Here is a 27046-nt window from a genome sequence, read left to right on the forward strand (position 1 = left end):
CAGGGTATGAGACCACATGGAAGATATGTATGTAAATGAGATTCTTGTTGGATAATACATTTTTCTAGGCAGGGCTGGTATGCTCATATCGCAAATGATTTTCTCCACAACTGGAGGTAAATCTTCTAAATGCCTCACATCTACTGATAATGTTTTACATATCCATGTTTATGAAAATCATCCAGAAAATTTGTAGTGTTGTCTCATTTTAAAATGTATATTTACTTGAGATATTGAAGTCCTTACTAATCAACTCATATATCTAAGAAATAGTGTTTAAAGTTAAAATGGTATCATAAGATATGACTTTTTTAGGAATACAGAAACTTCCTCTAGTAGATGAATGACCAAAGGAGACAAGAAAGGAAATAAAGGATTAAGTCTATCTCATCAATCAGATTGTAACTAGAAAGCAATATGTTTAAAACACTAATCCCAAAATATCTCTCCCTCTCTTTTTCTCCTTCCACCATACATGCATATACTATAGAATATACAGTATATTAAACATATATCACCTGTATATTATTAAAAATAATAGGTTTGTGTAATGCAGAGTATGTAATTCCTTAAGATGAATAGCAACAAGGAAAATTTTATGTAGGTATATTGATGATTATTTCCTATAATACAAGGGAGAGTTACATTTAGATAGTAAGCTTATATTAATTTCTATAATTGACCTGAAGTATCCTCACATAATAAAGCAAGATAACTTGCAGTGCATTTTTCCACAGGCCTAGCTCACATATTCAGAGAAGTTCTTCTTGATGAATTTGAAATATATCATAGACTCCTTGACTAAAATAAAATTTTTTGAAAAGTACAGTAGTCAGCTAAGGGCTACCATGACAAAATCATAGACAGTGAGGTTTAAACAATAGAAATTTATTTTCTTATAATATTTTTGGCTGAAAATCTAAGATCAGGGTGCTAACATGATCAGATTTTGGTACCAGCTCTCTTCCTTGTTTGCAGACAGCCAACTTCTCGTTGTGCCCTCATATGACAGAGAGAGAATAAGCTCTCACAATTGTCTCTACGCTGGTGTCTCTACTTATAAAGGCATTGATCCCATCAGACCACGGTCTCCCACCCTCATGGCTTCATCTCACCCTAATTACCTCCCCAAAGCCCCGTCTCTAAATACCATCATATTTGGGATTAGGGCTTCAACCTATGAATTTTGGAGAGACATACACATTCAATCCAAAATAAAATGCTACTTCTTCTAGAATCCCATTTTACTTTTAAAGAAAGCATATATCTTCATTTATTTCATTCATACCTTTATAATCTCTTAAGCATTCTATGTACATAATACATTGCACAATAAATCCTGGATTTACTTTGTTAAATTACGTTTTTGAATTTGAATTTTATCCTTAAAGGAGAAAAGAATAAATGGTGGTAGAATTTATGATGGCTAAAGTTGTAGGCTTGTTTCTGAAATGGACAACCTCAGTGCAGAAAAAGTCATTCTTTCCAGATAACCTCAAGAAAAACAGTTGAGATACTGTTCAATGCAGGCCATGTGTCGAAATTTGAACTAATCTTGTGCAGTGATTATTGAGGACTAAGTCATATATCTATTCTTAGCACAAAAAGACAAAGACCTAATTTCCACCCAAAACAAATGGGAGACCAAAAGAAAGCAATAGTTTGAGTGGTTAGAACAGAGACCTCCCATATATGGGTGGATACCATGTGTTTATTTAATCATCTCAAATTTCCCAAAACTTATAAAATTATTTAATTCTTTAATGATTTCTTTTTCTTTCAATAAAAAGAAAAATTAGCTCATTATATAATATTTCATGTTGAATTTCTTACCTTTTATGTCTAGTAATTCCTTCCCTTTAAATATATTTATGTGACAAATAGGAAACTCAGTCGACAAAATAAAAATGTGAAGTATTAAAAATTGTCAGAAAACAGGAGAAAAAAAGAATCCTTTCTATGTCATTTGATTCACAGCATCATAGTAACATGTCAAAAAGCAAAATAAAGCTACCCATATAGGTACTTTTTGTCAAGAATATAAAGAGAGTATTTATTTACCTGGGTGCTTTAAGACTCGGCAGAAAATATTTAGTATCTTGCGAAGTCCATATTATGGTTATTGCTACCATTTGGAACTGGAAATATAAGTTTTAAAGTCTTGTTTCTACCAGCAAATGGTATCAATTTAATAAAGATATGCATCCTTTTATGTATCAAATTCTTACCTGGAAATGAAAGAATATTAATTTAGTAATCTGAGCTCTCTTTTCCAGGGCTAACATTGTATAATTTCAATTCTGGTTCTATTTACTAATCCCAGTAGTGGGAATAGAAATTCTTTACAAACCTGACACTAGCAAGAATTGAAGTAGTAAAGGATTAAGCAACCACAGCTGGATGTTCATTTCATATACAATTGTTATTATAGGAGTGACGGTTATAAAGTTTTGTTCATTTCTTCCTATGCTTCTCCTCAAGAAAATGAGTACAAGTCATGGTTTTCAGTGCTAAATAGGTAAATGGACATCTGCCAAGTTAATTTTGAAATATTTATATATGAGGAGAAAAGAGGATGGCCAAATCCTTTGAAAATCTACACAGAGGCTCAGCATTATAGTCTTTACCTCACTTACAAATCTGCTGATATAAACATCTACATGATGACAATCATCATCCACTCCATGTACCTATTGTCAATATATGACTTTAAGATTGCAGCTAACAACAAAACTAAAGATAATACAAATCAGATTGCTTACCTATTTAGTTAAATAATAAGGAAACATAAAACATATTTTTATCTATAATGCATGTGAGCCACATAGGATACAGATAGAAGTTCTTAATTGTTAGTCTATATATTCTGTCACTTAAATGATTTAGAAGATACTTTAGAGTCTATTTAAAGTCAAATCTTGACTCTCCTGCTTTCTAATTATAAGATAAGAAATTTATTTGACTTCTTGCTTCACTTTACTCATCTATGAAAATAGAAATGATAATAATAGGTCCAACCTAATATGGCTAATGTGAGAATGAAATGAAATAGCATAAGTAATTCTTTCAAAATCAATGCCTCAAACATAGAAAGCATTATATGTGTTACCATTATTTTTATCAATGGTGGTGATACCATCATCATCATCATCATCATCATTTTCCATTTTAACCACAAGGGATGAAATATGATGTTGTAATGTTTGAGAGTATGTGTTCTTGAATCAGAATAACCTGTTACCATTCCTGATATCCCTATTTAGCATCTATGTGATCTTGGTAAAATTACCACATCTCTCTAAGCCTTAGCTTTCTTCTGAGGAAAATAGTTTTAATAATTAGCATATATTTCACTCAGGATCAGGGACATAACTTGCAAGACTCATAGCAAAATGAAAATTCAGAGTGCCTTGCTCAAAAACAGGGGGAAAATATTGTTATAGGTACTAAAAATGAGGTGTTTTCCTTTCTTTTGCATGGTATATTTTTTATTTGATATTTAATGTTTTTCAAAGTAAAGAAAAATTCAAAACTTAAGTTATTAGCATGAACTTTATATTATGTGATGCCGGTTTTAAATGCAAATTTCAGAGCGTTTAACATTTATGTGGAATCATCACAATTACACAATACGTATTTCATTGTTCATATCCAAAGTGAGGCTTGAGCTGACCAGAAGAGACCAACACAAGCTAGATTCAGGAAGTTTGAAATGAGAGATAGAGTGTCCCCCAGTCACTAAGAGGGCCTGAGGAAAAACTCTCTTGAACACAGGATACTCATGAAAATTCTCTGCCCTGGGAGTGGGCGTGTGGTGGCCAAAGGCATACACACGTTTTGGCTTGAGGGTTGCTAAGTTCATTTCCTTCCAGTCACTAAACAGATAAGCCTTGCCTCTGTTTAGGTATGAAAGCAAGCCAGCCATCTCTTCTTCCTCAAGGCCAGATGTGGGAACACACAATAAGTGAGTGACTCCCAAGGATATTACAACCTCTGTGCTGGAACATGCTATGTACCTAGGAACCTGGGCCAGACACTGCCAGCCTGAGACAGAACCGCTACCACCATGCCCCTCCTCCAGACTCTGTTAGGTGTGTGATCCCAACCCCTACCCTCCCAGAGCTGGAACCCAGGCTGACAGCCAAAAGAGTCAGTCTCTGGGTGGGGCTTTAGGACTCGGAAGCTGGGTGGTCCTGTGACACAAGTAACTGAGGGAATGGGCATCTGAGAACCCCTTCTACTGAGATCAGGAGGCTGGGGAAAAGGGTCTACACATTAGCCTAAGCTCTGAGACCCCATCCAATGTGCTATTGTGTCATCCATCAGAAATTACTTACAGTATACAAAATCAAAAGTAAAATCAACATACATGAAACAATGTGATACACTACATTAACAAAATGAAGAACAAAAGTCACATGATCATCTCAATAAAGGCAGAAAAAGCATTTTACAAAATTCAACATTTTTTCATAATAAAATACTCTCAAAAAACTGGGCATAGAAGGAATTTGTATCAATATAATAAAGTCCATATATGAAAAGCCTACAGATAACATCATACTCAATGGTATTAAGCTGAAAGCTTTTTCTCTAAGATCAACACAAGGCCAATACACCCACTCTCACCACTCCTATTCAATATAATCCTGGAAGTTCTAGCCAAAGCAATTAGGCAAGAAAAAGAAATAAAAGGCATGGAAAGGAAGAAGTACAATTATCTCTGCTTGCAGATGATGTGATTTTATATGTAGAAAACCCTAAAGACTCCATGAGAAAACTGTTAGGGTAAACAAATTGAATAAATTTGCAGGATACAACATTAACATACAAAAATCAGTTCTGTTTCTGTACACTAAGAATGAACTATCTGAAAGGATAGCTCTTTCTTAAATAAAAAAAAAATTCCATTCACATAGACACAAAAAGAATAAAATATTTAAGAATAAATTTAGCCATCTAGTTGAAAGACGTGTGTACTGAAGACCACAAAACACTGATGCAAAGACATCCCATGTTCATGGATTGAAAGAGTTAATATTATTAAAGTATACATACCACCCAAAGCAATCTACAGATTCAGTGTACTCTATCAAATTCCCAATGGCATTTTCTACAGCAATAGAATGAACAATCTTAAAATTCATATGGAACAAGAGACTTGGAGTAGCCAAAATAATCTTAAGAAAGAAAAACAAAGATGGAGGCATCACACTTTCTAATTTTGAAATATAAATAAAGATACAGTAATCAAAACAGTATGATGCTGGCATAAAAACAGACATATAGACCAATGGAATGGAAAAGAGAGCCCAGAACTAAATCCACACATCTATGGTGGATGTGCCAAAAATTCACAATGGGGAAAGTATAGTCTCTTTAAAAAGTGGTGATGGGAAAACTTGATATCTACATGCAAAAGAAGGAAACTGTACCCTTATCTTATACCATGAACAGAATCAACTCAAAGTGGGATTAGAGGTTTAAACATAAGACCAACAACTGTAAAAATCCTAGAAGAAAACTTAAGGGAAAACCTTCATGACATTGGTCTGGGCAATGATTTCTTAGATAGGATATGAAAAGCACAAGTCACAAAAGCAAAATTAGACAAATGGTACTGCTTCAAACTAAAAAGCTTCTGTAGAATGGGAAGAAAACCATCAGCAGAGTGCAAAGTCAACCTATGGAATGGGAGAAAATATTTGCAAGCCATATACCTCATAAGGGATTAATATTCAAAATATATAAGAAACTCCTATAACTCAATAACAATAAATAAATAAACAACCCAATTAAAAACTGGGCAAAGGACCTGAATAGATATTTCTCTAAAGAAGACATACAAATGGCCAATAGGTATATGAAAAGATGTTCAACATCACTAATTAGGGAAATAAAAATCAAACCACAATGAGATATCACCTTGCACTTGTTAGAATAGCTATTATCAAAAAAAAGATAACAAGTGTTGATGAGGATGTAGAGAAACTGGAATCCTTGTACACTGTTGTAGGAAATGTAAAATGATTCAGCCACTATGGAAAACAGTATGGAAGCTACTCAAAAAATTAAAAATAAAATTATCACATGATCCAGAAATCCCACTTCTGGGTATATATCTAAAATAATTGAAATTAGTATCTTGAAGAGATATCTGTATTCCCATGTTAATTGCAGCATTATTTATTGATACAATAGCCAGGATATGGAATTACAACCTAAATGTCTACTGACAGATGAATGGATGAAGAAAATGTGGTATTTACATACAATAAAATACTGTTCTGCCTTAAAAAAGAAGGAAATCCTATTATATACTACAACATGAATGGACTTTGAGGACATGCTAAGTGAAATAAGCCAATTACAGAAGGAAAAATACTGCATAATTACACTTAAAGGAGGTGCCTAAAATAGTCAAACTCAGAAACAGAGAGTAGAATGGTCATTGCCAGGGGTTAGGGGAAGGAGAAAAGAGAAAGTTGCTGTTCAACAGGTATGACGTTTCAGTTATGCAAGATGATTAAGTTCTAGAGATCTGCTGTACAGTGTTGTGTTGTACAATATTGTGTACTGTGCACTTAAAAACTTGAGTGTCTAGCTTATGTTAAGTGTTCTTATCACAATTTTTTGAAAAGGTTATAGATGTGACAAAGTGAAGTCTGATGGCTATAAATTTTTGTTCGGTTTTGGTTTTGTATTTTTAAATTGGAAGGCAGGGAAACACATCATGAAGTGAGATTAGAAGTTTTTGTAAGGATCAGACCATGATGGCATTATATGAACTGCTAAAGAATTTAGTATTCCTGTATGAAATGAGGTGACAATAAAGATTTTACTCATAGGAGTAATTTTGAATATTAAGAAATAAATCACTTGACAGTTGTATTGAGAATGTGTTGGAGAGTTGGAAAGTATATGAGCAGAAAGAACAGTTTGAAGATAGCTGCAGTAATCCAAGTGCAGAATCTCAGGGACATAATTTTAAACAGTATGACAAGAAATGGAGCTAAGGGAGGCAGACTTGATAGTTAATTAAGGTGTTGATGTGCCTTGATGATTGATTAGCAAAGAAAGAAGTCATGATATTTTATAAGGATCCTGTTTGAGTAACTCTACAAAACGCTGGTGCCATTTACTGCAGCAGGCAATTAAAGAAAATGTTTATGTCTGGAAGAGAGAATGATGAAACTGCTTTCGTTTTGTTTTGTTTGGCATGTTAATTGTGAGATGTCCATGAACATCCCGTTGGAGTTGGTAAATTTTAATTGGTTATTTGAATCTGGAACCCAGGTATGAGATTTAGACAAATATTATAGATTTGTGTGTCATCGGCGTATAGGTTATAGTCAGTTGATTGCATAGAATGAGAAGGGAAGACCAACATGGTCAGACTTTGAGGAATGCCAGTATTTATGGAATGGAATAGTAAAGAAAAAAACTAAGAATATTGAGAAAAAGTACCCAGAGGAAGACTTTTCATAGGAATCAGGGAGGAAAGAGCTTCACAGTAAAGGAAATCTTTACTAAATATACTATTCCTACTGTAAAGGAATCAATCAAAATGCTTAAAATTATCTGTTTTAGCAAAAAAGTTACTTGTTGCTTTTGTGGGGTGGGCATTTTCAACATAGGTGGGATGATTTGATCAAACTGATCAAAATTAGATTGTAGGGAGAGAGCATAACACAACTTTTTGCAAAAGTTTGTAAGGTTAGTGAATGACATAGGGCAATAACTAAAAGGTAATGAAGGATGGAAGAAGAATGTTTTGACGATGAAAGGAAGGTGCATGGTTAGAAGAGTTGAGAAAGGGGTAATTAATGTACTGAATTCCTTGGGGAAAAGAAAGATTAGATACAAAGCTCAAGTTACTGAACATATTGGGTATTTTTGTTCGTTTATTTTTTTAAAGGTATACCACATTTTTTAACTTAGGAGCAAAGGTGAAAAGTGGGTGAAAATACCAATAAATATGTATACATAAGGATTGCAAGTCAGAAAATTTAAGTATGATATAAAAGTTGATTAAATAGTTTGGCTTAGGTTCAAATCTAAAGGAAACAGCCATTGAAATGGATTTTGGATGCACACGTTTTTAACAAAGTTTTCAACAACACCTGTGGCAGAGTGAGGGAAGCAGGCTTGTGCAGAGGGAGAGATTGAACTGCAACCAAGTTACAGTGAATCAAGGCAGAGGCTGCATTATGGCACAAGGCATTAGACAAGGGCCACCCCAGGGAGAGAGAATAACCTTGGGTAAGGCAGCTTCCTTACAGAAGAAAATTCCTGGAGGGACACTCAGCTGTGAGCCATCAGCAAGCAACACTTCCGGCAGCTGAGGGAATGTGTCTTGTACTGGACTGGAGTTCTATGTATCACATTAACTCACTACAGGGATTTAAAATGATTCTGAAATTTCTGGGTCAAGATAGCCATTGACTACCTGAGTTTCTTTCTTTCTAAGGCTGATTAAAATGAAGAAAAAAAAGAGAACATATTATGAAGAACTGAAACCCATCACCACGACTATCAAGAAAGAAATAGAAATATTATATTTGGGGACTTGGACATAAATATTTGAGAATTCTGGATGGCTCAAGAGGTAATGTGCGGGCCTTTAAAAACTGAATATCATCACGAAGTACAAGTCAGCTTTGAACATAATCTTGCCAGAGTTTCAATTTGTATTTTGAAGAATAAATACAAAGTTACAATGTGTCTCTAAGAATCTCTTATACAGACCACATTGTGCAATTTTAAGAAAAACAAATATTCCTTTTGACAAATTATATTTGTCCCCTAGCAACTTAGGAGAAATAAACTCACTCTTCACAAGAAGAAGACATGAGCTATACTTGAAGCATCATGATGTTTATACACACCTGGGGGGTCTGAGCTCATGCCACTTAAAGCCATTGGAAACCTAAAATGAATATGGTTCCACCGACAGGCAGCTACACCCTGAAACAGATACATTTTCAAGACACAAGAAGAGAAAATAATATAGAGTGTTTCAATAGGCAAGAAAGAAAACTGGAATGGAGCATTTTTAATGAGCATCCCATGAGACCTAAATGAGAATTAAATCAAGAGACTGAGTAAAATAAATCAAAGAGGTGCAATGAAGCTATTCCTCTAAAGGCCAGAAAGGTGAAAATTTGAATGCATTTGTTCAAAAAGTTTGAAAAATACAAAATAATTTTTGAAGCAGCATTCAAGAAACAGAAAAACTCAAAGTAAATACTTTATGCTAAAGAAAGAACTAATAAAGATAAAACTTGAAATTAATAAAATAGAATAAAAATAAAAGTTACTTGACAAATTGTCTTGTGCAAAATATTTAACAACAAAAATACAGACACACTTCTGGGTAAGGAGATTACACAAGAAAAATGTTAAGAAAAAAATGATGAAATCTAACTGCAGTTTCAAAGATGATAAAGTGTTTTTAAGAAATCTTTATGGGGAAATGGTTTTAGCCATGACGGAATAACTGAGACTGGATATGCTTCCCACTTTAAACAAACAAAATATATCCAAAGTATATGAAACACATTTTTCCCCATTGGACAACAGGTATCTCAATATAGTAATCCTTGAAAGAAGGGAAATGAATATGATGATCCCTAAGGTTGTCCCAGCTAAATTTTTGGAGAAAATTTCTAGAAAGAAATTCAGGGACAGAATGTGTAAACAGAGCTTGCTGATCTCCCTGAACTGAGGAGACACAGTACAGAATTCTAGCCAAAGTGGCTAGAATTTGTGAGGCAGAATTCCAGAGAGGAGAGAGTTATACAGAGGAGGAGTTACCAAGACCTTCAGAGAATTTTCCTCATATCTTCATCTGAATCAATACTCAGACACCTACTCATGAGGAAGTATCTCATGACCAGAAAAAGACTCCTGGAAAGAAACAGGCAGAACAACCACTGATAATCACATAGAGCTGAAAATAGTTCATGTTCTGAACAACCAGAGTGGGAAGTTCTTCAATTACATGGGACATCAAGTAGAGTCCTCAGTAGTGGGGCCAAATTAACCATAGATTAAAGGCTGTTCTGGGCTTGTCCAACAAAGCTTAAAGAAGCATCAAAAACATTAAATTGTTTCCAAGTAGTTTAACTAAATCCTAGAACAAAATCCAAAAATATTTAAGAGAACACAAAAATTCTTAGACCCATTATCTAAAATTTGCAATGCCTGCTATTCAATAAAAAATTACTTGGCCTGTAAAGAAGTATGGAAATATGAACGTTAATGAGAAAAATCAATAGAAACAGAGCCATAAATGACATGGAGAATAGAATTAGTAATAGTAGCAGTAATAAAATAAGAATAATGATGATAATGAATTGTCTTTGAGTGTTAAACGTGTGTCAGCATTGAGCTAAGTGCTTACCATCCATCACTCAGTGCAGTCATTTTTCCAAACACTTTGTAAAACACAATTATTTCCCTATTTTAAATGGTGTAGAAAACCTGGCCAACAACACACGAGTACAACATGGCTGAAATGGGATTGACTTTCAAGTTCAGCTGACTGAAAAGTAATGTCTAGCAAATGCTCTTACCTATATTACTTTATTGTCATTTAAAGTTACAGAGCTATTCATTAATACTGAGTGCTTCCTAAAGTGATTTAAATGAGTGGAAGTAATAATGCTATTTCATAAGGTCTGTCATAATTCTGATAATATTTAAAGACTGAACTAATTTGAAACTTCATCTTTCACTAAATTCAAAATAAATACCTCAAATATGCAATTATTACTCTATAAGGCAAATTAATGACCATCATTTTAATTTAAGTATTTCTTAAAATATTCTAAAGAATACAATTAACCATATATAATTGGCAGATGCAGTTTCACAGCAGATATCATATGTGAATAGGAAGCTAGGCTACCAGCCCTTTAAGGGAAGCCCCTGTTTTTCAATCTCAACTTCACCTCTCCAAAATATGCCTTGTTTCTTGTGCTAGATTTTATATCTTCCAATGGTTTTTCTGGGAACAACATCTGGAATTAGCCTCCCCAATTACCACCCCAAAGCTAGACTATCAAAATGTCAAGATTATCAAGATTAAATTTGGAATTTGGGCATTACTAATGATTTGGCCAAAGGCCAGAATTTATGAATAGTAAGTTTATAAACTTTATGATTCATTAGAAAAGTGTTATGAATAGTAAGATACAATATTGAAAAGGTAAAAGTCAAACAATTCTTGTACTAAAATAATTTAGACTGGGGACAAAAAAATCCACAAGAATATAAGCATGCTAATTATTATACCAGTGGTTTCTGAGCCATCTATGTGGTCAAAAAAGGTACACACACAAACACATACCATATCATGTATTCATAGAGATGAAAAGATGGAATGAAACAGATTAGATGGTAAAACTTAATTGATGTTACAATTTATTCCGCTGTTTTAATATTTGAATTTTGTATTACATTATGTACATATGCATTATATAATAAAAGCTTTAGAAGATTATTTCCACTTAATTTTATTTAAGGTATCAGAAGAAGTACTAGATATATCTAGTTGAAAAAAAATAGTGTCTGACTTAACACCCTAACACATGTCACTTGGTTCACTTCAAAATTCTCCACTCACCTCATTTGCATAATTTAAATAGTCCTATTGAAAAATGAATACACATAATATGTGAATTTCAATTGATATACAACCTAAAATATAACAAAATAGAATTGTAGGCTAAGGGGAGATCATTATGATTAAAAGATAACATCACCATACAATTTAGTCCAGCCATATATTTTCACTTTTTTAGAAGATGCCTATGTATTTACTTTCAAGTTTTGTCAAGAGTAAATTTTTTCCTAATAAAAACAAGTGAAATTACTTTCCTTGTAGAAATCACCTATAAAATCTTTAAAATAATGAAGACAACTTTCTAAGAGAAAGAATCACATGATATCGATGCTGTGTAATTTTTTTCAAAGAAATAAGACTGCATTTACATTATTGTACAGACTATTCTGTATTTGGAGATAGTTGCTATAAATTAGAAAAATTATTTTTATTGCATTTAATGTTTGTTAAGCAATTTTTAGTACTGAAACAATGCTGAATCACCTTTTTTCTTCCAATGCAGCTATACCTTTCTTGAGGTCTAAAACCAGCATATGGGGCATTGGTAGGTTCTCCTTCCTGAGCCTTATTGACTGTAGGTAACTGACTCCCTACTGTGTGATATTAAAAACGAAAAAGAAAGACAAAGACTTTCAGGGATAAGATGTTAAAATTTAGTAGCAAAGAGAGTGGGTGTGTCTCCACCCTCCCTTCCACACACAAAAACCCCACATCAACCACCACCACCAAATATCTTTCTTAAATTAATCTTTATTTTCTGTTTTCTTAAAGTAAAATTTCTCAACATACAGACACTAAACTAGACACTAGTATATCTGTATGTGATAACACGCAGAGAGGCCACATTTATATGGCCTTTATTTATATAAACTTTGTAAGTCTGTTTCCACACAAATCTAACTAGTAACCCAGATATTGCCAAGTGTAATTTCTATTACTTGATCAAAGGATAAAAGCTGAGTGTGCATGATTAAACACACCTCAATACTGAGCTGAACTGACATTTACCTTTTAGACTAAGTATTAGCATCATATATACCTCCCCAGACTATTTTGCAGGGTATTTTTTTGTGTGTGGTACAGGGGCCTCTCACTGTTGTGGCCTCTCCCGTTGCGGAGCACAGGCTCTGGACGCGCAGGCTCAGCGGCCATGGCTCACGGGCCCAGCCGCTCCGCGGCACGTGGGATCCTCCCAGACCAGGGCACGAACCCGTGTCCCCTGCATCGACAGGTGGACTCTCAACCACTGCGCCACCAGGGAATTCCTATTCTGCAGCTTTTAACAGTCACTAGGGACTATTAACTTCCTGGAAGTTCACCAGGATCTGATGCAAGACAAGACCAACAATAATTAAATGCTGCAGCCTTCTTGAATTACAGTTTGGATTACTATTTATTCCTATTACTTAAAGGTATTTTATTGAGGTCATTTCTGAAATAGGCTTTGGACAGTTGAGGGAATTGCTTTGAAGAAGGGGAAGAGAAAAAAATTATTTCAGTTAGGGGCATGGTACATATAAAATTCATGATGAAGTATAGGGCATGCACAAGATCATAGAATAAACCAGACTAGTGCAAAAACAGCTCTGCTGAGGAGAAATAGGAGATAAGTTTGGATGGCTTCCAAACTGTTACTCTTCCTTCCTCATGCAAAAGTCCTTGTTCAGCTCCTCTTCAAAACATCAACTTATTCTCTTCCATTCTCTCTTTCATCCTTTATTCTAAAGAATTCCAGGGGGCTTCCCTGGTGGCGCAGTGGTTGAGAGTTCGCCTGCCGATTCAGGGGACACGGGTTCGTGCCCCGGTCCGGGAGGACCCCACATGCCGCGGAGCCATGGCTGCTGAGCCTGCGCGTCCGGGCTGCTGAGCCTGCGCGTCTCCTGTGCTTCGCAACGGGAGAGGCCACAACAGTGAGAGGCCCGTGTACCGCAAAAAAAAAAAAAAAAAAAAAAAAAGAATTCCAGGCCATTCCACCTAATCTTTGCAGAGTTTATCTACTGGGTCAAAGTTAAGATGATCATATAAGTTATATTCAAATTAGTAAAATTTGAGAGTGAAAGAGAATGTTATTGATAATTATGTCATGACATCAGGTATAAACCAGGTTGTTCCATGTAAATGCATACATGTGGATACCCTATTCATCTTGGGTGTCATCAAAACCAGCCCAATAACTTGGCTTTAACTATATCATCTCCATATTCAAAGATACATGACATTAGATATACCCTGGATCTTGCCATCATTCAAAACAGTCTCACACTCAAAACTTTCATCTCCAGTAACTGACTACCACCTTCTATTTATCTGTTTGATCACTCCCAGGCCACTTGTATAAACACATTAAACCTAGCAATCACTATACCTACTTTCCCTTACTTTAATTCCTTCCTCAAAGAGTCATATGGTTCCCTGTTCAGCAATAGCAGGTCATCCAGACCTTCAGAAACTTTCTTGCCTAACCTCATTTTCCACTTAGATTTCCACCTTTAAAACGCAAACCCTCTATTTTGGCTCATCCCTACCCCTTGTCCTCACTGCTGTAACGTTTCCAAATATGTTGGATACACTTTCTTATGATGAGCCCTGGATGAATTGACTCCTTTTTCTCTCTTTATATCATTTTCATTTACATGCACCGTTTCACCCATTAGATTCTGAGTTCCAAAGCAAGGATATATACATATGGCGTACGTGTGTGGGTCTGTGTGTACACTTATTACGTATATAAACTATGAACGTTTATGAACATGTGACTATATATGCATATACATATATGTTTTTATAAACTTTCACTTTAGTCCAATGCACAGCAAGCATTTAAAAAACAGATTTACAGGATATTTTAAGCTCTAAAGCAACCACTGGATATAATGAATAAAAATCAATTGGTAAAATAAGTATACTTACACTCATGTTAGAAAGTAATAAATATTTTTAAAGAATTACATTTGATGTCTGTGTGTGTATGCATTTTAAAATTTTGTTTGTAGGGCTTCCCTGGTGGCGCAGTGGTTGAGAGTCCGCCTGCCGATGCAGGGGACACGGGTTTGTGCCCCAGTCCGGGAAGATCCCACATGCCGCGGAGCGGCTGGGCCCGTGAGCCGTGGCCACTGAGCCTGCGCATCCGGAGCCTGTGCTCCGCAACGGGAGAGGCCACAACAGGGAGAGGCCTGCGTACCGCAAAAAAAAAAAAAAAAAAAAAAATTTGTTTGTAGGTGATTATTTTGTTGATTTAATCACCACTTGAAATGGATGCCTTAATTTAATCCTAATCCTAGGAAACAAGTCATTTCATGTTCAAATTAACCCAAATTTCACTCATTATGTTGATTATATTAGTGTTATTAGAGAATTCAATTGTGTATTATAAAAAGAGGTCTATTTAATTACAAAGGTTAATGTAGTGAGTGTAAGCATCCTAGATAAAAACCTTCAATTGTTCAGTTCAATGTATAATCGTCTGTATTGCTTTTGTGGGCATCCATCTATGTGATTCCTATTGGATCTTTACAGAGAAAATCAGATGGTTCCGGACATGATCAAGAGAATAACTTCTTAAAGGTGTTCGATTTAACAATACAATTCCTTCCAATTCGATGAGCATTAATTAAAAACCTACTCTAAAACAAGCATATCATCAGATCCTGTGTCCTTTGGTGATATAAGAGTTATAAGATAATCTAAAGAAAAAACAAATAAATAAAAAACAATCTGGTTAGGAAAAAGTCATGAATATACCTAACTATCCATCCATCCATCTACATACATATACATACATTTTTTTCTCTTCTTCAATCCATTCCCTATACATTAACAAATTCATAACTTGAATCCATCACATTATTCCCACACTGAAAATTCTACAATGTTTTATTACCAATAAGGTAAAAGTCTATATACAATTAGCCCATTCAAATTTTAAATCTTATCTCCAATTGCTCTCAGAGGCAAAACTTTTATTTCTTCTAAACTAGTCTTCTTGTTGACTATCAAACACTGTTTTATTTTTCCTCTTTACATTGCACAAAAAAAATCTTGACTACATACTTAAATAAGTGCATTAGACAATAATTTTAGAGAATTTCACTGGGAGGACATCCACTTGAACCCAAATAGTTATAAAGGAATTCATGAACAGTTCAAACAGCAGTTGGACTATAAAGGATGGATTGAAGAACATTAGTAATTGACATGTTGCAAACCAACATTTTCAGTAGCAAATTCTACCTCCTTAGTTTTCCCTTTTAATATTTTAATGAGGATTTCAAAAACAAAAACATTTTATTGGTTAAATAATGTGTTTCTTTTCAAAAATTTTGTGGGCTCAAATAAAACATTTAGAATTTGGGGCTTGGCCTGAAGAAAGAAAAACTGAACTTTCTTTTGTTTATTAGACTATTCTAGATGAATACTATTTCTTTTGCATTATTAATATGACTTGTCTTTAAACAAATTCAATTTTTTAAATGTTAAATTAATTTTGATATTAAAAGGAGAACAAATGAAACCTTTTTTTAAGGCATAGAGTCAATTATTATTATAAACCTTCCTGACTGGTACAGAGCCAGATTCAGGTGGCTTGGCAGCATGCCCTCATATAGATGTGTCTCTTTTCATTTTTATTATTTATAGACATGAGTGTTACTTTAACTATGTGAAGCTGGATGAATGAGAGAAATTGTATGGAAAATATGATGAAAATGCAGATGCCATTATGGAAAGTCCTTGAATCCCTTATTCCCCATATCCCGCTTGCCCTCATACCTCAACCTTAGCTTTATTTTGAACAGATTGTCAGATGGTTAAGAATTTATATGATAAAAGTGAGCTTCTACCCTGTCTTTTTTTGTTGTTCAAATATTACATAGCACACTAAAAATGATGCCATAAAATAGGTAAAGAATACATCCATTTTTTTTGGTGAATGATCTTGATTTTTAAAAATAAAATATTTATGAAATAAGTGCTATATACATTTTAACTAGGAGCTGGATTTTCAACCACTGAGGTAATGGAGCAGGTATACAGGTAAAATAAAATAAAAATAACCTTAAGCACATGTGCACTTGATGACTTTAGGTGTACATCATTTTTCAACTATGTTATTTCTCAGACTTAGTTGTACCATTCATTTATTATTCTTGCAATTTAATTTCCTGCCACCAGGTGGAGAGAGAGTGCCAAAGCTAAAACAGGGGTTAGCAAACAATGACCCCTCGGGCCAGCAGCCCGTTTTTGTAAAGTATTAATTGTAACACATCCACTCCCTTTTGTTTATGTATTGTCTGTGGCTAATTTTGCACTACATGACAGAGTTGAGTAGTTGTGGTATAGACTGTATGTCTTGCATATTATAAATATTTACTGTCTGGCCCTTTGAGAATATTTGCCAATCCAAGGTCTAGGCAGTAAATTTTGATTTAAATTGCAAAATAGCTCTCTGTTTACTTTTACCACATTTAATCATTAATCATTACCCCTTTATCCTACTTTATTTTAAAAGAATTCCAGGATATTAGTAAGGATAATACTAGTCATTGTAACAACAATAAAAGTCTTTTATTTTAGATGTTCAACAAATAGAATTTTATTTCTTGCCTACATAACAACCTATTGAGAGTGTTCTTGACTGGCAGTAGACTTCTTCCCTGTGGTAGTGCAAGGATTCTTTCCACCCTGTGCTACCTAGCCTGTAATTCTTGAGTCCTCTGCATCCAAATGTAAAAGGGGGAAAAAAAAGACTGGAGAAGGCACACCTACTTCTACAAAAACAAAAACATTGAACACATATAACAAAGCCCAGGAATGACAGAGACGCATATTACTTCAGCTCACATTCCACTGACAAGAAATAATCTGGTAGCCTCACCCCTCACCAAAATGCAAGAGTGCTACGAAATGCAGTCCCTGAATTGACAGCCACTTCACAGAAATTACTCTATTCTATGAAAAGGACAGCATGGATCCTTGGTAGGCAGCTAGCAATCTGTGTCACTCCTTAATGTCATTTTTGGTCAACTTGATGTCAACTTATGGATATTGTAGTTTGACTAAATATTTCTATATTACCTTTTTCTACATTCTGCTTTTTTAATAGTTATTTTTTAAGTCCGACTAAACTTTGTGTCATTATTTTGGAGGTAGGGAAGTACAAAGAGAAAGAAAAGCAGTTGTGTTACATCTTAACCTCTGTACCTGACTATGAACAATTATTGAAATAGCATCTACTTTAATACTTGTCTGCTTTTCTTGCTTTTTAGACAATTAAAACTCCTTGGTTCTATCCAAAATATTTTCTCCTAGTTGCCATGAAGACTGAAAAATATATATAACAGGTAGGGTCTACTTCCTTTCAACCTGCTCCTTTTCTCCCAAAATTCATAATTATTATTGTGTCACCTATATTTCATCTTGATCTGTCTTAGAATAAAAGAAGAAACTCTGACTTCCTCCAGTGACAAATGTTATTGTCTGTTACACTTTAAAGTGGATGTTCCAGTGCTCTGCATGAGGGGTCTATTCTCCTTGTGTGATTACTACGTTTACACAAGGTAAAAACTGTGTAAAATATTGGCTGTGTGTTGTGTAGGCCAGTGGAAAAAAGTCACTATTCTGACTGCAGCCATATCCTAACCCTTCCTAAGTGTCTACAACTTCTTTCCTCTGGTAAAAGCAATAACAAAAGCCACAGTTTAGTACACTTACATAGTTTACAAAGTGGTTTATATATATATTATATCATGTGCCATTCGAAGTGTTCTAAATTCAGAAAAATGGAGCAAGTACTCTGCATGTTCAAACTATGTATTATATATATAGCTTCTCACACAAAAAAATGAAAACACTCTATGCGTGACAACTTGTCCATATTTACCCATCAGATACTGGATGAGGTTTTCATGAAGGGAAGCAAAACCACCACATCACTGGGAAAGTAAAATCATGGCTATTCCTAAAGCTCAGAGCCGATCAGAAGGAATTCCCATAAGTTCATTAGATGGACCTCATTTTTACCAGTCTCTATACCCTTCTAATCTAGCTCTGCCAGCAGGTCCCAGGCGTCGCCCTCATTCACAATACTTGTATCCTAGTTGAGCCTGGCTATTCTCCTTAAATGTAATTTTACACCTTTGGTAATTTTTAATATTTTATTGTAATACCTCTGGTGCTTCCAATCGTCTTCCTGATTTCATTTTAATTAAGTTTTAGGACAGATCTGGTAGAAATGAGTCTGATATTTGTAAAGGTTCAAATCTGAGCTCTAACTGCTGCTGATACTCTCAACCTAGGATTCTTCATTATGAGCTCTCTCTGTGGGCCAAAAAGCATACTTAATAATGACATATGTGTATCTGTGGGCATATTTAAGTCTCTGTTCCTATTATTTCTTTAACTGGAATGCGTTTTATACACATCTTTTCTGAAGGCATTATTTTTTAAGATTTCCACGTAGTTAATAACCCCCTCACCACATGCTATACCTCTTTGTACACTCATTATGCATTTGTTTTATTCTATTTTGCATAATTGTGAGTTTACATATGCATTTCCCCTGCTAGGTCTTGAATTCTAGGAAATGTGTTAATCTGTGAAAATTGCATTGGGCCTACATACTGCCATTGACATAATATGCTTAATAGGTTTATTAAAAAAATATTATCATAAAAGTTAGACCTACCTATTTTTGTCTTTTGCTTTATAATGTTTTTATAAGGAACATCAAATAATTATATTATCTATCTATATTGCTCTCTATGTGTGTGTGTATACATATATATATATATATATATATATATATATATATATATATTTTGCCCTTGCAGCATGTGGGATACTAGTTCCCCTACCAGGGATCAAACCTGCACCCCTGGCACTGGAAGTGCTGAGTCTTAACCACTGGACCGCCAGGGAAGTCCCTCAACTTATATTTTTAGTTGGAAGACTAAGGTGTTTTTTTTTAAATGGTTGTTAAAAACAATTTAAATTTTGTGACAAGCACAGAAAGGAAAGCAAATAAGTGTAATCTCTTGCGAAATAGGTTCCCAAAGAGCTTTAGAGATTCTTAATAAGAATTATTTTAAATGTAATAGGGTAATTTCATTTCTGTGATGTTTTTCTTATAGAAAGAACTATGTAAGTTTGTAATGTCCCTGGGTCCTTTTGATCCTAAAAATACCAGAATTTCATGTATCCTGTGATGCTAGCAGATAGTAATTGTTAATAAATTAAGTAGAGAGATGTCCATTATTCTTAGAAAACTAATTTGATTCTCTGTAATGTTTTACAATATGAAACTTGGGCAGAAAGTGTTTTGGGGGAAAATTAATGTTCCTTCTTTTCTGGGTTAGAGACTCCTAATTCAAAATTTCAAATGAAAATTGCAAATATTTACACAAATCAATCATTTTCTCCTAAGGTAAAATAATAATCTTCCGAAGCAAATCGGTTTATATTCATTCATTGGGGATATCCAAGGATGTGTGGTTGGGAGAGGATGTTGAAGGCTTTTCTTGAACACCCCTTCACAATATAGTAAATTATTTTCTGAAACCTCTACAAAAAGTTGAATTAATTACCACTGTGATACGCATTAGTGTATCGTGAATTGCCATCCTGCTTTGTGTTTTAAATTACTTTAAAGCACAGAATGTATTTTTGTCAGGTTTCATACAAAGAAATCCATGTATTTTTCAAGAGCAATCTGAAAATAATTTCATATTCAAGGCTGTTAAATTTTTCATCTATTACAAAGCATGTTCAAATTTATTTTAATCTAGAGTAAATATAAATCACATTAATAAGGAGAAAGTTTGTATACAATTTACCTATGTTAATATATTGGCACTAAATTATTTCTACCCCAAGATTTTTATATACATAATGATTAAGAGTGTAGGAAAATACTTATAGAAAAATTTTAGTGGCAGAATTAGAATACTGGAAAATATGACACCATTCTACATATGTGACTGATGTCAAGATAAGAGAGATTTTGCAGTAATAGGCAAAAGAGAAGGACAGCAATTATTACTCATTATTTAGTTTTAGGTAAAACAGGCACTATTATATAGCATAGACCTGTATTTTGAAGATTTTTCTAATCCATTTGTCAGTCATCTTCTCTCTACCCATATTATTTCAGATTGCAGGTCTGATTGTAGTTTGCCAAACGCATTACAAATTTGTCATGTTTTTATGATCTTTGATTTGGGCATCAGCAGACAAGAGAGAACATTTAAAAAGCACAATAAATCAATTAATATACTCAAAGAAAAGTAAAAAATCATGACAAAAAGCCTTTTAGAGTTAAAATATCATTGTCAAAGTAGACATAAAACTGGAAGGTATATTTCAAAATACAGGATTAGAAACTGGAGAAGGAGGATATGAAAAAATTAGTCATAGAGAGTAAATACAGTATGTTCCACATCTAATTAATGGGTATCTGAAAAAAGTCATTTACATGAAGATTCCTAATGAAATAATAAACGTTTTGAGAATATATAGAGGAAAATTACTATGGGTATAATAAAAGAAAAAAAAATCCAGCACATTTCAAGAGTGGTAAGAAGACCCAAATCTTCACATTGAAACAGCTCTCTAAGGGCTAATGTAATAAATGTAAAAACACCCCATATGTCTAGAAACAAAATTGTGGATTTTCCTACCACTAAGAATAAAGAGATGACCCTAGAATTCTTCAAGAGAAGAAAGAAAAATCTACAAAAACTGGTTGACTAATATCTTTTAAAAAATCATCTATCTACTCAAGCATAAAGAAAAATAAAGGAACAGAGAGATTGTATCCAAGAAGTACTGTTCTAATTCTCAGGCAGGAAATTACTTGGCAGAATAGAAAGTAAACTGAGCAAATTGCACATGAAGTCAGAGCCTTATGTGGGATGGGGGAGTGGGCCGTGGGTCATATTCTGAGGAAATTGAATTGTCCTATGTGAAAAGAATACAAAAACAATAGTAAAAATCAGCAAAATGTGATGTTGAGTTTTCATATCATTAATTATGACTTGAAAGCCTATTTTAATGATAGATATGGGGATTGGAAGAGGATTTTTGGTGAACTCAACCATCCAAAAAAAGTTAATAGATAATTTTTAAGCAAATTAATTCAGAAACAGAGGTAATAGGAAACTTATTTGCAGTTGCTGAGATAAACAGAATAAGAAATAATTAGAGAAGTTATTAAAGTGCTTACTGCTAGGAACAGTACAGAGTAAGGAATGGGCAAAAGGGGGGGTCTCTTTTATTTTTGTTCGTACTCTCCTAAACTGTGATTTTTTTTTTACCATGTACACACATTGCTTATATAATTTATTTATTCAAAGATATTTAATACTTACTGTTTGCAGAATAGCAATATGCATAGACGATATAATAGCAAAACTAAAAGACAGTATTCTTGTGTGTGTGCATGTGTTTGTGTGCTTAAAATATCATGTTAAGAAATGTGTATAAAATCAAAAAAAACCTCAGAATTTTCTGACTTCAAAATTAGTATTTATTCTATTAAATAAAACAAACAATGGACCCAAGGCAACAGAGCCTCTTGCCTTGTACAATTCCACTAGTCTCCACTGATATTATATGCTATGTGAATGGGGGTTCTTTGATCATAGGACACAAACTCACATGAGGAAAGAAAGATGTTCCTTTATGTAAAACAGCTTCACGAACTGCAAAGTTATATACAAAGTTGACTCATGTCATTGCTCTTTCTTTAGAGCCTGATAATTTTTTTTCTTTCTTTTTTTTTTTTTTTGGTTAAGAAGCCACCAGCCAATGCAGGGGACATGGGTTCAAGCCCTGGTCCAGGAAGATCCCACATGACGCAGAGCAACAAAGCCTGTGCACCACAACTACTGAGCTTGCACTCTAGAGCCAGTGAGCCACAACTACTGGGCCCACGTGTCCCAACTACTGAAGCCCAAGCCTGATACATTTTTGATCAGGGCTATAAGAATCTGTAGGCACACCCATATGCTGTTCATGTGTGCCTGGGAAGGGATATATTCATTCTTTTTTCTGGTCGGCACTTCTCAGGTAAAAGTGCTCTTAACCAAAATAATGAAATTATATAGAGTAATATTCTTCACTTTATGGAGAGAATAAAGTGAAATGGATTACTCCAGATTCTGTAGAAAATGTTTCAATTAACTTTCTTCTCCATTGATATCAGGCGAATTGAACCTCTCTATATTTAACTTAAATTTTTTTTTTTTTTTTTTTTGCGGTACGCGGGCCTCTCACTGCTGCGGCCCCTCCCACTGCGGAGCACAGGCTCCGGACGCGCAGGCCCAGCGGCCATGGCTTACGGGCCCAGCCGCTCCGCGGCACGTGGGATCTTCCCGGACCGGGGCACGAACCCGTGTCCCCTGCATCGGCAGGCGGACTCTCAACCACTGCGCCACCAGGGAAGCCCTAACTTAAATTTTTTAATAACAGTTTATTTTGTTTGATAACATCAAGATCTAGAAACCATGCCCAGTCTGCTACATCTCTGTCACATGTTGAAGGGAGACTGAGGGAGGTTATTTCCTCTGAGAAAGTCAGGTGTGCCACTAATCTTAATGTAGTAAATGGGGTAAATTTTACGTGGGTATATAGCATTTTCAGATTTCTATAAAAGTAAAGATCAGCACATGTTTTCTTAATTAGAGTTTGACTAAATAGCAGAGTAATGAAAACTGTGTCATTATATGCAATAACTCACATCACATTGAGTTTTCTAATTAGTGAAAGATGAAGACATCCAGTTAGGTTTCTTTAAAAGCAGGTCTGAAAATAACTTTTGAAATTCATTGTGAATCTTAGCATTATATGTAAAAAGGTTTAAAATATTGTTAATAGGAAAGACTTCATTGTTCTCATCGGTGTGTAGAAGGAGGTGGCAGAGATTGTTCTCTGTGGTAAATCATAAGTCTTGAATCTTTACCTATACTCTGTAACTGATTTATTATAAGAGTGTGGTTTTGATCATTTAGGAGGTATTATTGTTTGTCATTTACAAAGCTAATGAGTTGGATGTGGTGATATTTGAGGTCCCATGAGGCTCTACCAATCTATAATTTAAAGTCTTTTTGGGAAGCCATTATCTGACCTACTCTAAGACCTCTATTATGTACTGATTGCTTAAGTCAAGCCCCACAACAACATTAATCTTTGAACACAGAGATATCCATTCTTCATTGAGTAGCTCAACTCATCTAGTGAGATTTCAATACACTGTATTTCCAGTGTTTCAGAGAAAGTGTAGTTTCCCTCTACACATAAATGGAGCTTGAAAATATATCATATTAAAATATTTTGGTTTCTTCCCTATTTTCAGTTTTTTTACATATATTCTATGTCACCTATTCAACAAACAATTATGGAGACTCATAGAAGTAGAATATAATCATAACTTTCAAGGAAGCTTATAATTTAGAAAGTTGAGTGAAATACAGATATAATTGATGTAATATTAGTTTTACATTGCTAGTATAACAAATTACCACAAACTTATCAGATTAAAACAACAAAAATTTATTATCTCATTGGTCAGGAGTCTGGGTATGAGTTAGCTGGGTCCTCTGCTCAGGGTTTCACCAGGCTAAAAGAAAGGTGTCAGCTAGGGCTGCAATCCCACTGGAGGGTCAGTGTCCTATTCCAAGCTTATTGGTTATTAGGATGATTCAGCTCCTTATGATTACTATGGCTTTCTTGCTAGTTGGCATCCAGGAGCCATTCTCGCCTACTAAAGGCTATCCACCCTTTCTTGCATGTCCCCCTCCAAGACTGCAATCCTGATAGGAGAATTTCCCTTGATTTAAATCTCCTCCTTAAGAAAGGCTCCCATCTCTTTTAAGGGTTCACCTTATCAGGTCAAGTCCACCTAGAAGAATCTTTTGTTTAATACAAAGTCAGCTGATTACATCTAGAAAATCCCTTTGCCATATAAGGGAGTATAATCATATTATACCCCATCATATTCACTAGTTTAGTGAAGAGATACCCCATCATATTCACTAGTTTAGTTTACAGTTAAGAGGAAGGGGATCATACAGACCATGTACATTATGGGGGAAGGGAGGTAGGCTCTTGAGGTCATCTTAGAGTTCTGCCTAAGTGCAAGTTGGAATAAAATAAGTGTCTAAATAAGATAGAAGTTAGATTTATGGAAACTGAAATTATGCATACTATATATACATAGAGGAAGAAATGTGAACGAGAAATGGTGAAACAAGTCTCAAAGCATATATGTTTTTCCAAGTGGCAGATAATGCCCAAGGAAGAAAAACAGTATTTCAATAGACAGCAAGGCATATATTATAGTGAAATATGAAAATACAGGGAGTATTCCTATAGCCCAATTTGGCCAATAAAGCTAATGGGGAAGATTTAAGCCATTCAATGAAAATCTTTAAACATTGTGCTTGTTTCAGTAGGTAGTGAGAAGCTATTGAATATTCAAGACAGTTGAACTGTCTTCAGCTTGTCGTTTCAGATATATTCTCTGCTCTTCACCCTGGAAGGCCCACCCATCTGAACCACATTCTTGATTCCTTGCTTTTGGGCTTCCAGTGGGGATTGCCCAATCAGAAGCAGTGTCAGGACATCTGTGGATGAAAGGGGAGTTAAGTGGTTTATATTCCTAAATTTTCTTCATGAGAAGCTGGCTACCTCCTTTACAACAGGTGGCCTCTCTACATGGCCCATTTTTATCTCTGGGTTCCAAAAATCACTTCCTTCTCTCTCCCCTTAAGGTACAATAATGGGAAAAACGTTGTTATGTAAGTCCCTGGGTATGGTATTATCCCTTGTGTTCTTTCTTCACTCATCTAAAACCTTTTAAAAATCTCTTTATTAAACTCTCTTCAAATTACCAAATTTGAATGTGCCACCTGTTTGCTGCTTGACTTGACTGAAACTGGAATTGATATAACCAAAATTTTTGTGGGAAGATTAATATGACAATGATGAATAGATGGTGAAGAGAGGGAAGAGACTGAATATGTTAACACAGATAAGAATAGTAATGAAGGCACAAACTAGGTGGTGAGCATAAACATATAGGACAGATGATACAAGAAATACTGTAGAGGTAGAGTACGTAGTACTTAGCACCTGACTAAATGTAGGGGATGAAGAAAAAGGATATTAAAGATAGTTCAAGGATGAAACTTGGTAACTAAGTGAATTGTTTTTCCATTGATGGAAATATCAATGTCAGAAAGATAAATTAATTTCATGGCTGTTAGGAAAAACAAGTTTGTTTCTGAATTAGTATAAATAAACATGGTGGACATTCAAGTAGAGAAAACAAGTAGGTGGTTGGAAAGGTGGGTTTGGCATTTCAGAGGATAGTTGAAGCTATAATTATGGACTGAAGAACTATATAAAAAATGTTATAACTGAATTCATAAGAATTATTATGTCGAGAAAAATCAAAGGGCAAAAAATTTATATACAAGGACAAACAATGCACATATTCATAGAAAAATAAGTAGGACAATTTTCAGAGAAAGACAGGGAAGTGTCTCTTTTCTTTCTCTTCAGAGACAGAGATAGAAATGTGTCAGAGATGTAAAAAAAAAAATGTTGCAAGTTAAAAAAAAAAATAGAGAAGATCTTTTTAAGAAGCAGGAAGTGGTTGGATTAGTGCCAATCTCAGACCTGGCAACAGCCCAAACTAATCAACATAGTCTCACCTATGACCATCAGTTCATAGATATTTACTCATCTATTTTACTAAGTGACTATGTCATCCACCTGAGCCAAGCTGTTTTGGCCAGGGGTAGACATCTCATCTAAAGGTAACAAATTCAGAGTGTGGTTGGTGGTCCATGAGCATACTTGCACGATACATTTGGCCAAAGAAAGTCTTGTTTTTAATAACTCATATTGAGAAAACCATGCAGACTGAGTTAGCAAGTAGAATTTGTAGCTAACAGTGTCTGAGGTATAGTAATATTCCAATGACCATAATGGATCATATGTAAGACAAAATTAAGCAGCAGCAGCAGCAGCAAATAATAATAAAAACAATAAAAGTCAGCCAACTGGCAGAGGAACAGACATAGGCAAAAATAGGAATCACATCAACACTGTTGGTTGTAAATCAATGATTCTCTGTTGAGGCCAAGAGAACTGCACTGACACAAGAACTACCTTTTACCATTCTCTTTGAGGCTTGGCCCTGTTAAAATTTCTGTTCTAGATTTCACTTAGTTCTCTACACGTACCCAATAAAAAATTGTATTCTGCTAGCCTGAGGGTCTAACTGTCTGTTTCTAGCAACTAAATAGGCCTAAAAAAGAGGGAATCCTTAAACTCTTTCTCTCTCTGATATAGATAGATGACAGTTATAGAGAGGTATATAATTATAATATGTATGACAATTATATATGTATATAAATA

The sequence above is a fragment of the Globicephala melas genome, chromosome 4 (genome assembly GCF_963455315.2).
Source record: "Globicephala melas chromosome 4, mGloMel1.2, whole genome shotgun sequence".
NCBI classification, from domain to species: Eukaryota; Metazoa; Chordata; class Mammalia; order Artiodactyla; family Delphinidae; genus Globicephala; species Globicephala melas.